At 27.9% G+C, this 14,905-nt stretch overlaps 1 protein-coding gene across 2 annotated transcripts in view; it reads right to left on the minus strand.

The window, feature by feature from the left end:
- Window positions 1-3,902, minus strand: part of LOC107167037 (uncharacterized) — a 60,276-nt gene extending 56,374 nt beyond the window's left edge. The window contains exon 1 of one of the 2 annotated variants that reach the window (XR_001506149.2): window positions 3,581-3,901. The gene's annotated coding sequence lies outside the window, so the exon portion shown is untranslated. Of the gene's footprint in view, window positions 1-3,580 lie in introns of both variants that reach the window. The other variant, XM_089219847.1, reaches the window with a different exon arrangement.
- Window positions 3,903-14,905: the final 11,003 nt, after the last annotated feature.

Genomic DNA, 14,905 nt, shown 5'->3' on the forward strand with positions numbered 1-14,905 from the left:
TATGGTAAAAAAAAAATTAATTACAAAAAATCTGGCGTTGAATAACATGAATAGAAAAATTATGTTTTTTTTTTTACTATTCTATATAGAAAAGAGAGTGGTTATTAATGTATATTATTCAGTTATTCTAAATTTTTGAAAACTTGTCTTCTAAAAATCAAAGAAAAAATATGGTTGTATGTTAGTTATTCCTTATTAATGAATTTTTCTATAAAAAATGAATATAATAATGTATTTGTATCTAGTTATTTAGTTGAATGTATAACAATTTTTGGTGATTGATGATAAACTGTTTTTGAGACTACTATTTAAACTTAAATTATTATAAATACATTCATACAGATTAAACTGTGTTCCATATAATACAGAGTATCGGAAAAAAGTCACTATTTATAATTGTCAATTGATCTAAGAAAACCATTATTATTGTTTACTTTATTCATGTAGATCCATATTTTAAGCTTTTAATTTGAGAAAAAATGCAATTAAAATTAACAGAACGAATCGAAAAACGGTATTTCCCAGAATTATTTAGTGCTGATTATTTATTTGTTTAAAATATTTTTTTTTAATTATTTTTTTTAAAAACTACAACATTGAAAATTATATGATATACCCTATTGGTATAGGTGTTTGGTGGTTCCAATGGAAAACGGAGAAATGACCAAATTCGGTATAACTCAAAATAGGAAATGTAGGATTGACTCATATTTTGGAATAATGACTCCGTTGTACTATTATTATTGTTTCCCTGGGGCGCTTAATGTGAATGAATGATATACTATTTTATAATATACACGATGGGCTAACTACTGCAAACAATGCATGTGGTCTGTATGTGGGTCGTTTTCAATCAGCTTCATTCATGCGTTCAATAAGTTTTAACAATACTTCTTTAGTGTATGTATTAAAAAAATAATGCAACATTATAAAAAAAAACAAATAGTAAACAGCAGTTGGAAACCACCAACTAGTGACCCACCCGAGTACACACACACCTAATGTTTAAATATATGCAGACAAAGCGCGCCAAATTATATTAGGAATGTAGTTTTTATTTTCACCGTTAACGTTATCTATGTAATTACGATAATAATTAAAAAATCAAGAGTTTTTAGTTTTATTAATGGCCAATAAATTATTAATATCATAGCATAGATGAGTACATTCTTAGTTTTTTCTCGAGTCCATTTGAGTATTGCTACGAATTTGTGGGCGATTACACAAACTATTTTTTAAAAATACAAATTTTCTTACTTTTCGAAATGGAATTAATGTCAGCGGTACTTATTTCTTAATGGAGAGTATGATGGGTGGTTTGGAGAGCACGCTGATGCTCCTAAACATGTTCAATGGGCAAGTCAAGTCACGCATTCAAGATGTACCTACTTATGTATTATATATATATTTTTTTCATAACAAAAATATGGGAGTAAAATATTAATTTATTTTCATATTTCTGATTTTTAAATTACATGTTTGTCAAATAATAATTATAGATGTTCAAAAATAAAAGAAATAACAATGCATTTCTAGACATTTATATCATGAAATAAGCCTTTAATCATAATGGTATATTATAATTTATAATCATTATGAGTCGTAAGCCATAATATGAGTAGTAGTGAAGAATATTCTATTTCAAATGTGTAGTTTTAGACAATGAATAATAATAGAATATATCATTTAAATATTTTTAAAAACGAACGTGTACCTGTGTATCATGGTTAAATCATTTGTATAATTTATACGTTACACATCTCAAAAGTCCTCTTTCATTTTCATTAAATTTCAAAACATTAAATGAATGAATGATGTAAATAATTAAAATTATAATGATGTATCTATGGTCATTACTCATTATTCATCCGAGTGATCAAAATTTCACTTTCTGCATACGATTTTTCCATTGTCTTTTTAGAATCCATTATTTCATAAAATATAATATAGGTGTACCACGTCCACGTGTGCGTTATTTAATTCAATGAATATGGTGAGTGTTAATGATTTATGATTTATAATTTTTTTTTTTTAAAGTACAATCAACCATTCATTAAATAAAATGTGAACTAATATATTCATGTAGGTAGGTATTTAAAAACATTAAGCAAATTAACATAATACAAAATATTATACAAAATACTATAATTGTCCATCGACATACACAATTATAAATGACTCGATGATAACGATTAAGTAATATGTAAACAATTGATACGTATTATAAGCATTATAATCAGTAAAAACATTGATTTTAAATTATTAAAATATCTATTTATATTATTATTATAGTCAATGGTTAAAATATAATATTAAAAGATGATAACAATTTATATATTTAAATTTGAAATAAAATTATTGCAATTGACTCCTCAGTACGAAATACTAAGTTTGATTTATTTAACTGATTCAATGTATCTCATGTTAAAATACGGACATGATCAAATCATTCTAGTAAGTTTATCAGATAAGCTGTATATTTATAAATGAATGGGATATACCTACCTAGTACCAACTATTTCCTCCATTAAATAATTTGTTCAAATAAACAAAGTATAAAAACTAAACAGTCAACATAAAGTCGATAATAATACCTTCGTATACCAACGTTTCCCAACGTGTTTACACAACAAGCGTAGTAGCCAGCAGATACCTAACTATCTGTAATAATTATAATATATAGAACTATAGAATCATAATACTGCTAATACAATACGTCGATATCTACTTATAATATCTTATCTTATATCTTACTTATAGTATCTACCTATTTATTACATCACCTATAGGCTATTAATGTCCATCTGTCAACAAAATATTTTCGACGGAATATGCTGATGAATTACTGTCTACTGATGAATCACGAACAATTTTTTTTAACGAAAACGATTTTAACTGAGTATATCATTAATTCAAATAACAACTGATATATGATGTACTTTTAAAAATGCGTGTTTAATGTTTATTCTTTAGTTTACCGACTACCTAACCTAAATATTATCCGGAATAATAATATTTTAATATTCAAAACGCCAATATCAGTTTGCTGTAGACAATCGTCTATTAAACGTGAATGACATACAGAAATGACGTAGATATTTGGTTGTGTTCTAAAAAAAAAAAAATTAATAACAAATAAATGTAATTTTGCAATCGCCGTCAAAATACAACCTACGAGTAGGTTAGGTGCGGCTAAAATATTTGGTCATAATGGCGTCGTCGTTGACAGAGTTGTTTTCTGGAATGTTTGCTGCGTAGTAAGTAGCACATTATTTATGAAATATAATACAAACAACCACGAGTCCTCCCTTGGAGGGTGTAAGACAGCTGCCGCCTGCAAGGGTGGGCGCGTCTGCGCGTATTCAATAATTTTACAGTGGATTTTACTCGGCGATTCGAACCTTGATTTATCTCGGTATTGTTGGTAACTCAAACATAAAAATTCCTACATCCATAAAAAGCCTATAATATTGGTTTTCGATGTTTCAAATTTTATACTTCTCTCTCTGACCGATCGAAAGTCAGCATTGTTGTTGTTGTTTTTTTTAAATATTATAATATTATAATGATTTTTACTTACCTATTCTGCAGTGGCCGGCAGACCGTCCTCGACGGCCGTTGCGCGGTGTATATATAGGTTAGGCACAGAAGATTCGTTGCGATATAGCTTGACAGAGTCGGTGGTAACAATGCAAATACCGTCGACAACAAAATCGAGAAAAATAAAGACAATTCGCGAAGTTAGTTCGCCGTTTTAGACGCGGGTCACCTGTAGTGAACACAATAACGCACACGTACACACACGAATACAACCGCAGTAGTACCGCTAACCGGTGCCGCGAAATGACTGACAACGATGTAATATGCGTGCCACGAGGTCTTCGCCGGAGACTGAACCTGAGCGAGTAGGAATCTGAGCGAACAGGTGTCTTCTCATAACCGTAAAAACCTTCTTTGCCCTCTCAACCCCACTCCGCCGAACAATCGGCCCGCAGTATACGCGGCCACGATTGCTCCTCCTCTCCGCCCCCCACTCGAGGGCCATTCCGTAGTGTAATCGCAGTCGTTTCGTTGCGTTTGCTAAGCTAAATATTATAGTATTATTACTTATTATTATTATTATTATTATAACTGCGTCTTCGTGTATAGTTGGTAAACATAATATTTTTATTTTTATTTTTATAGCTTTCAGTAGGTACTATGGGCTAATACAGCTCGACAATTAAATAAGATATACTTAGGTATGATGTATAATATCTTATTTAAACATAACATAATATTATTATCACAGAATTTAAAGTATTACATTATTAGAATTCAAAAATAAAATACCGCGTCAGACTCTCGCCGTAACTTGTAATTCGTAATTACTACAACTATACGTTGTGCTGTGTGCAAATGGAGAAAAAAGTACCCGAAATACACGGATAAATAAATAGTCGCTTATATAGATTTTCACGTGTTTGAACATGAATTAATTCAAAATCTATCTCGAAACGTTTACTATGTGATGACTGTCGACTGATGAAAAATGTACACCGAGTAGGCACACATTGTAATGTAGTCAATAATAATTACTAACGAATCTGTCGTTGAAATCTATGTCAAGCGCCTAAAAACCAAAAAAAAAAAAAAAATAGGACAATAATAAACAATAATAGACCTATATTGACATAATTCACATAATTAATAAAAAAACAAACCCACGACAACTACAAAAATTTGGCTTCTCATCTTAATATTATACAGAATTTAATATTCCGCATATTATATAGTGGCCGGTTGTAAACTTAAGCTTGTTTATTCATATTGTACAACAATGTCACCGTTAAAGATTGCATTGGTCTAACTGACCTACTGATGATATCATAATTCACAACTTCATAAGTATTACATAGACAATTGTTTATTTTTTCTTTCTGAAATGTTTTCTTTCAAATCTTTTGTCTGTACCTTTCTGAAATTATAATTTGCCAATTTTGATTGCTAATTTTTTTTGCACGCTCAGAATCTTTAAATTCGTGTCACCCATCACCGGAAGCTAAATGTTTAAATAAAAAAAAATATTATTATTTCGAATTATTGTGTATGAAAATCGTATAAGACATACCTTTTTTTTTTTTTTAAGTCGTAATATTCAATCTATATCAGATGACATAATAAGCATATATGATAACGATAGGTACAGATTACATGAGTATACAAATACAAAGTGAGTAAAGAAGCCACCCAATGATAACACTTTAATTTTCATGTTATATATGAAAAAGTAAATGAATTATTGTATATTTAATTTTAATTTTTCTTTTCTTTTCTATATTGGAATTTGTAACAGGTCTCTGCACCATTTACGTTTTAGTCGTCTAGGAGGACTGCCAGGGATTGAGAGGGAGGAAAGGTTTTTAATTAGGTTGTGGAATCTTTTGTAAGAGTGTTTGGCTTCCTCGTAGATAGTTTTTAATTTTAGGTCTGTATGGAGAGTAATAAGACATACCTAACCGAAAATACTTAGAGAATAAAAAAAATATAATTATTAATTATTATATAGTTTGGTATTAAAAATCAAATGACTCTATTTTGATCCGTTCTGAACTGTAATTAATGTTTAGTGTGATTAGACGATTAACTATATGACCTACTGGCTACTATGTATTATATTCAATACTGACTTATTGTATAGTATTAGCACCTAGCTATAGCATAAGACTGTGATAACGACTCAAAATTATTTATATATAAGAAAAAATAACTTATCATAATATATGATATTATAATTTAATTTATAATTTATAATATTAAATATTATGACTTTCAAGAATTATATTAAATATTAATTATAATTCAAATAACAAGGAAAAAAAATATTTTATAAATCATAATTCATAATAATGTTTGACATTATATTTTAAATATCATGAAGATGATAAAAATAAAAATAAAGCGGGTAAGTGCAATGAGTGCGAAGTTTAGTTACAAGTGGGTCACTGACGCCCATTGTAGTAGATGGTGTCATAAATAATTTATGTGTACGAAATACAATTTGTCGACCTATGATATTTTATATGATATTTATATTGTTAATACTAATACGGCAGGGGTAAGCAGTAGGTTAAATTAATATTATTTGCATATCATCACATTTGTGTAAAATAATATACCTACTTTAAAAGTTTCAAGTAGGTATCCAATATTTTTTAATCTTACAAGTATAAATATGAAGTTTCGTCCAAATTTATACATGAAATTTATCGATAAAAAACTGTATAATTTTTGGATATTTTGGTTATAGAAATAACTATTGATATGCTAACCTTGTTTAAAATGCCAATCTTTAGCTATAAAAGTTAGTCATTTTGTAATTTTTAATTCCCTGTAAAATAATTATTAGTGTATTTTTAATTTAATAAACTATACTCCCCCCCCCCCGGACCCACTACACTGAGAGTGATATCCACACACGTGTATATTCTCTTCTTAGAGAAGGGGGTACAAGAGCTACACGCCGCACTCTACCCCTCCTAAAGTGAAAAAGACGTCGATGAAGACCTCGGGGTCGTTTCGATACAAAAACATGAAAAAAAAAATTTAATAAATGTTGTCGAAATTTGGACTTCAAAATTTTATAAAAAAAATTGTGCCTAGTTAAATTCTCAAGCTTTTATTGATCTTACGAAAAAAAGTTATATTGGCATTATAAAAAATAAATAAATGTAATAAAAATAAATCTTTTATGAATTTCTACATTATTTTTTTTAAGAGTTAGTAGTTATACAAAAACTGAAATCGATTTTGTCGAAAACCGATTTTGCGTAAAATTTCCTATTTTTCCTTATTTATTTATTTTTTGTTTTCCTAGATGCTTTTGAAAACTACTGAGAATTTTAATTTTTCACTTCCCGAATACACCAACTAGATTCACTATCCGTCTATCCCACCCCAAAAAACACTGAAGTTATAATTGAAGTATTATTTAGACCACAGGCATACCTGCTTATCGTATACACAGTAAAAAAAAACACATTATTGTAATATCAATACATTCAATCACTTTGTTCAGAATCTAATATTATTTTATTATAGGTAGGTATTATTTAGGTGTGCACCATTGTACCTAGTACTACCTACCTACTTTTAAACTTTTAATATGTTACAGACGTCACAGTATGCAGGTTGCATAAAAAATGATTTCTCAATTAATTCATCTTGTACATTAAATTTAATGTGTTTTAAATGTGCTATGAGCATTTTCGTGTAATATCTGCCGAGTTGATAATTCAGAAATATTATGTAATCATGTGCTTCTTCATAACATATTAACATAATAAACATTGATTTTAGTTTTATTGTGTGGTTATGCGATTTATATGTCATCAGGTAGGTAATAAACTTTTCAGATTTAACTATAATAACAACACCCATCCCAATAATCCTATAACCATCAGAATCTGATTACACATCTATAACCTACCCAGTACCCTGCATTGGTTCGCATAATATGCTTAGCATTTAGAAATATACCTCGAAATTCCAGTAATCGTTGTTGTCGATGTCTATTAAGTGGTTATTTATATTGCTGTTAACATTTTATAGTGAATTTAATACTATTTCTCTTATATAATAATAGGTGCGTTCTTTGTATAATTTCTTGTAAATCTGCATTTCGTATTCCGCGTTGTTGTCCTAGTTTTAATCGAACCGAGGTGAGTCAATCTTTCAAGATCTTCCTTATTCTGTTGATATTTTTAATATTTTACAACTGTTTATTACAATATGTTTTAAACCAATTACACTTAACTCTTTAAAACAATATACACTACTAGTTTTCGAATATCCGTCGTCAAATGTATATAATACACAATAATACACGTCATATTATCTACTTGCGTTGTACATAGACTTCAGTAGATTTTACAGTATTCGGCTAGATAAAACGTAATGTCCTTGATCCCTGCAGGATACAAATTATAATAAACTTGGACAATCATCGGTACCAACCTAATCGGTTATGTTTTGTATTTTTTACCCACATATTTTGTACCCGATACCAGTTAACCATTATAATTAATAATTAGGTACCCATGTTATATCTTATATAAAACTTCACCAATAGACAATGCTAGGACCGAATATTCGCTATAGATATGTAAGTAGAATGTAGATAAATCATAATAAATATAATGCAAAGTATATATTTGAATTTATGATATTTTAATGTCTGTGTTTTCGTTGAAAATTATAATAATATTAGCTTATAATTAGGTATAATGGTAAGAATTCGACAATATTGTAAAGTTCTCATAGAATAAACCATCAAAGTTAATTCATACAGGCATAGTTTTGATAAAAGATCTATACTTCTAAATTTATAGGTCAAATATCACTATTTACTACATGTATATAATTTCACTTAGAACAAAACGCGTTTAATTGAAAATAGTGGAAGCTTATATTTTATTTCTTAGAATAGTTCTAATTAAATAAAAACATGTTTTTATCAACTTATTACATAGAAATGGATTTCACTTGAGTATTGAAATCCATTTATAATTCCTTTGATCTTAACCATATATATATACATTATTTTGTATTAAATTGTTATGCTTAGAAGACAAAATACAAATATTATAGATCAAATATAATATGCTATTATTTTATTAATGAAATATTAAGTATGTAATTCAAGGGAAATTCTCCTGTTATCGAAGCTTCGAATTTAATAAAAATAAAGTTATTATTATTATTTTTAATAATCAAATTGTATACCATTTTAAACCTCAATAAGGTAATAACGTTATCTGTTTTATATGTATAATAGTAATTTTAAGGGTGTTATTATGAATTTATAAAATACTACAATATAATAATGTACATTATATATAACTGGCTAAAGAAAAATTAACATATAAACACAGACAATACAATTCATTTTAATGATAATATTTTTATATTGCCATATATTGTTCATTTTATATTCTGAGAGGAGTGATGTGTATTTTTTTCGGATTATCATTGACTTTAGGGTTGGTAAAAATAATTTAATTATTAACTTTAAAAAATTAGATTTAGTTGGTTATTTTCGGTTGGATTAAATATAAAAAATGTATTCCTAGTACTTTTAAAATAACCTAGAAAATAATAAACAAAATTACTACTCTAATATATTTAACTATACCACTGGAGTCTGGATAGTATTAGTAAGCTATTCTAAAATTCGAGGCTCATATATCTCTGAGTAGTCTGAGTCTTAACTCTTGACTTATTTAAATGTTAATTTTGTCAACGAGTACTTGTTTGATATTAACTGTGAATTGTATAAAGAGCTACTTTCAATCAATGCGATAATATTAATAAAATGCTAATGCTATTAATTATTGTATAAGTTAATTAAAGTAGGTATAGGCATTTATATTTTGTTCCTCTTATATCATAATTTCATGCATTTATCTGTAGACTGAAGGTATACCTATACTGGCTACTACCTTATCCTTATGTAATATAACATATAGATTTGGTTCCACATTATGTGTTCAATAACCACAGTTGGCAGACGGCAGTTACATATTCACAATATCTAAGATAAGTTGGTTATACACGAATAGTTAAGAAATATAAAATTATATAATATAAATATTATAATTAATATAATGTTAATACTAGATTTTTATATTTTATTTACACGAATTGGACCTACGGTATACAACTATGGGGTAATGTCAAAATGTCAAATCTTAAAAAAATCGAAACGTTTTAAAATATTACTTTAAGAAAAATTACTAATTCTCCCCCGTACATATCAAATCACACCCTCCACACCGATCTCCGTCTAAAAGCCGTCCAAGAAGAAGCAAAATTATTCTATATGCGTTTTCATGATCATCTCTAGCCCACACAAATCCATTAATCCGTGAATTAGCGAAATTCCTGGTAATTCTCATCATTAGCTTGACTAAAAGTAAAATGGTACAGAGATCTCCTTAACAACTAAAAAACGAATGGTTAAAAATAAGTTAAAAAATAAATATAAAAGTCAATAAGAAGTGTCACTACAGGTTGCAGGCTTCTTCTAACAACTCATTCGTGTCACTGTAAATTAGCCCATATTCTTATTATGCCTCAAGGCATATTATATTTATATAATAATATAATATTATTTATATTTATTATATTTATATTTCTTATAAAAATGAAAAAAAAATTACATGAAATATATGCTACGTTAACCTGTTAAATGAACATGTTTAACTATTCAACTTCGTAATCATCTACCTATTTTCAATCACCTTGTCTGCTTGACTAAAAATATGTAATTTTTCAATTAATATACATTTTATATTTAAGTGGCGAATACTATGTTCAACTCGAAACAATAAAATACCCGCATTCTAATCGGTTTCAGTTAGTATACCTATAGATGTAAATTTTTGATTCTGTATTCAAAACTAATCCACATTCCACACACATGACACATATTTTATAAAACTGCCAATCTGCATTATCATGTAAGTTAGAGTGTGTATATAATATAATATAAATATTATACATTTATTGCAATTTATTATCATGATTCATGAATAACAATTGTGTTAAAAAATCGTAATCGACGTGACACCTGCAGTGACTCTCAGTCAGAATCCCATGAATTCAACAAGAATAAGTATTGAACTATTGAATACTTAGCAGTATATAATATTTGATTTGCATATTACATTTATAATGTCATATATATACAGTATACAGTTTATACACACACGCCAAAAACCAATAATACGTGAACATTTAATTTTGTTTGCTCACGTCAGCGTGCACACCATATAGTTTTACATTATATAAAATGTGTTCCATATGTATATAATATGTACTGTTTATATACAATATATATGTATTTTCTTTTCATTTTTTATTATTTAAAATATTATAGAACCATTCGAGCACCAACCAAGGTTCCAACACGTTTTTCTTATGTTCTATTAATATCGACCTAAGTTATCATAGACGCAACTTGAAGATGTAAAAAGGAAAGTAGATTTGTCATCGATAAGATTCACTATACGTAATACTTAATAATATTTACTATTAATTTTAAGTATAGATATTTAGAATATCATACAAAATACTTGCGATACTTATGAATTATGATTGTATGAATTATTAATTTAGAATAAATACTTATCTACATACTTATATAAGCAATAAATATTATTATGTTTTCTAAACATTAAACTTTTTTTTATCTCAAGTTAGGCTGCAAGTATTAACTTACTACTCGTTAAATTAAAGATATTAAACGTCTTAAAATTATGTAAACTTGTAGATATATAACTAAAAGGTATATAACTATAGGTATAAGATATATACCGATCCTGTATATACTCCTAACCTAGGTATTGCGGAGATGGCCACATTCGAATTGTATTTATATGTATAGAAAGAAAAAGAAAATATTGAAATCATTTGTAATATATATTTTTCACAGCGCACGCCAGAGGTGCTACAGCAGACTAGCACTATACTTGGCGTAAATGTAAAAATGATAAATACAAAAATAAAATAGTTAAAAAATATGGCCACATATTAAAATTATGTAATATAAATAGAAAAAAAAAATAATATTAATGTTGTCACCAAACACGATAAATAATGGTAAAATGATATTATATAATATTAAATATTAAATGTAAAAATAATAAATCCACAAATAAAATAGTAATGAATGATGGACACACATACGAATTATTAAATTAAAAAATTTGAATAAAAAAACTCATTATTTTATATTTATATAATGTATTTGCGACGCTAAAACGCAGCCTATGGATATCATTCAGCTAATTGTGGTAGTCGCAATAACAGAGGTAGTCTTGGGTGGTAGTTGCGAAAATAGCCGTAGTCTCGTATAACAGGAAAGTACCTATGTCATAGATAACATATATTATTACTATATAACTAATATTTGAATAGTAAATGAACAATATCATGCGCCTTACTTACAAATTGAGAACACGACAAACTCTCAAAAGTTGACCAAACGATAAAAAAAAAATGTATGTATGGAAATATTCTGAAACAGATCCATTCACTATCGACGACAAAAAGCGAAAAATCTAGGCCGATTATATTGAACACGTTTAGAAATTTAGAATAATATATATATATTATTGTCTTCACTGAAGTTCTCGTTGAAACCCGTTGATATGTTCATTGCTGGTTTCATTAAATGATTACAATATATACAATTATATTGTACACATTATATTATGTTCTTTTTATTTCGGAAAATAATAAAAAAAACTTTGTATAGAATAACCCAATAACCGTGATTATACTGACTATATTATAAGTTTTAATTTTGAATACAACCTGTAAATCTATTATAAAGCATTTATGTGTTATTCAGGATTTGTATTGATCAAACTTGCTCATTCTCAATTTACCTTTAATTGTGTACTTCAAATCGTAATATTATGACCTCTATTTCTCATAAAGTTATAAACTTGTTATCATGATCATAATATCTATAGTGTACCTATATTATACAGTTTAATAGTTCATATTAAACTAATAAATCTAACTAATTTTTGAAAAAAAGCATTCTATTCACTTTAAATTATTTATTATGAACTAAACACCTCTGTGTCCTTAGAAAGAACTCGTGATGCCCCTAGAGTGGCCTAATGCGCAGTTTGAGAACCGCTGATTTAGATTATCGTGGACAACAGAGTCCGAATCCCGAGATTGACATAAGAAATCCGTAATTTGTTTGTAAAATAATAAATAAAAATCGTAAGAGAACGCGCTATCTAGCGGCTAGAGTGTGCAACAGTTACAGTTGATTTTTGCTCCCTATATGCGAGAATAAAAATACGGCGGTAGATGACGCTGTGCTTACTACTCGGATCACAGATTGACAGATGACAATGTAATTAATTTGGCGACCGCCCCATTTTTGACATTTTTATTTTTGATGGAGTGGTTTTCTTTTTCTGAGGGGGTGATCATCCATCATTTGCATTTTAATTGTTTATAACTGACTGTAATGACTCTATAGCTGCGTAGAATAAAAAAATAATTTAAAATACCAAATGTAATAATATACAGAAATAAACAGAATTATGTAGATAATATGATTATATTATTTTATAGAAAAACGATTTAATGCGGTTCAACAACTTCTCACCAAATCAAGAAACATATCAGAAATATGTGAAAGTGGAGATAAGACTAATGCTGTCATCTGTTGTGCCAGTTATAATATTCCGTTAGTAGGAAACCATTAACCTCGGGGCAGTCATTAGTCACCTAAGTATCTTATATGTGTTATTATTTTATATTAGTTAATTCAATAAAATCAAAATTCAATTATTTAATTCATATTATTAGTAGGTAAGTATTTAAATTTAAAATTAACTAAATTGTAGCGTTAAAATATATTTTTTCTTTAATTAGACAGCTTATTAAAAAATGAAACGTAAATCTTTTTAAAAAATTGATTGGAGATGGTGTGAAATTTTTGAAATCTAAAAGGGGCGTTGAGTAAAAAAAGTTTGGGAAACATTGGATTTCATGAAATAAATATTTAAATAAGCGTAGGTACCTACTTCAGATTATTATAATCTGTGCCATGATTAACAAATGCGATTTGGCGATTGTACTCGAGTGTCTGTGCGAGGACAACTGTTCATGCATACAATATTGAAAATAATATCAATTCATAGAAAAAATGTCTGGTTTTAATTATTACAGATTACAGTGCATTATAATTTGTAAATTCAAAACGGACTGTTTTTCATGCTAAAAATGCCTACTTAAATTTTAATTTTTTATCAATCTTAATATTTAGATTTCGAACATATTTGGATTTTTCGTTTTGTATTCTTCGGATCATACTGACCGTTTTCGAACAATCCTTTAAACATACAAATATACAATACATTTTTTTTTTTTAAGAATGTTAAATATTTGTATAGCTTGTAAGTTGTAGATACATACAAAGGGTCTTTAGACGAACATTTAATTAATGGAAACAAATTGTTTGTATGATCGCTCGGACGAGAAGCATTAAAATCTTATCATTGGAGCGATATGAAGGAATGTAAATTGATCAATTTAGTAGTTAGTACTTTAGTAGTGTCTACTGTCTATCCTACAGTGAAGTAATACAAGATATAATATTAATATATTATATATTTATATCAAATTGTTGACTTCGTGTCAATGTGCATGTGAAAACGAGTAATTTTCATTCCACAATAATTCTTCGAACTACATTATCACACATAAATGAGTAATGATCAATATTCTACGCAACTATGTCACAATACGATGAAAACGGATAATAATATTAAAAAATAGATTTTGTTGTTATTGCCTATTCAGTACTCCTTACTAAAGCTCTTGATATGAAAATAAAACAACAAACTTAAAAAAAAAGCAGGAAAGTGGATGTCGCTCTGCTGTACAGTAGGTTACAAGTGGATGGAGTTAGTTTTGAATCCAATTATATTATATCATTGTATACGAAAAACAGTGGCGTATTTACGGGGGGGGGATCAAGGGGATCAATCCCCCCCCATAGACTGTATACACACAATTAATTATAGTCGTTACTCGTTATAATTTGACGATTATTATTTAAAATAATATGATTTTTTTTTTTTTTTATCAATAATTGATTACATTTGCAAGAATTAAAATATTATATTATTGTACAGTATTCTCATTGGTATCGCTGGTCACTGGTCTGTGGTCAGTGATTATACCGGGTGGCGGGTCATACTCTAGTATCATATGGTATTATGGTCTATGCGCTCTGTCGTTTCGATGCATGTAATCACAATTGTCTTATCATTATCATTATTTTATTTAATAAATTACAGTTTTGAGATTTTACTCAAACATAGAAAGTATA

The sequence above is a fragment of the Diuraphis noxia genome, unplaced genomic scaffold, assembly GCF_037042655.1.
Source record: "Diuraphis noxia isolate RWA-SAM2 unplaced genomic scaffold, SU_Dnox_SAM2 contig0002, whole genome shotgun sequence".
NCBI classification, from domain to species: domain Eukaryota; kingdom Metazoa; phylum Arthropoda; class Insecta; order Hemiptera; family Aphididae; genus Diuraphis; species Diuraphis noxia.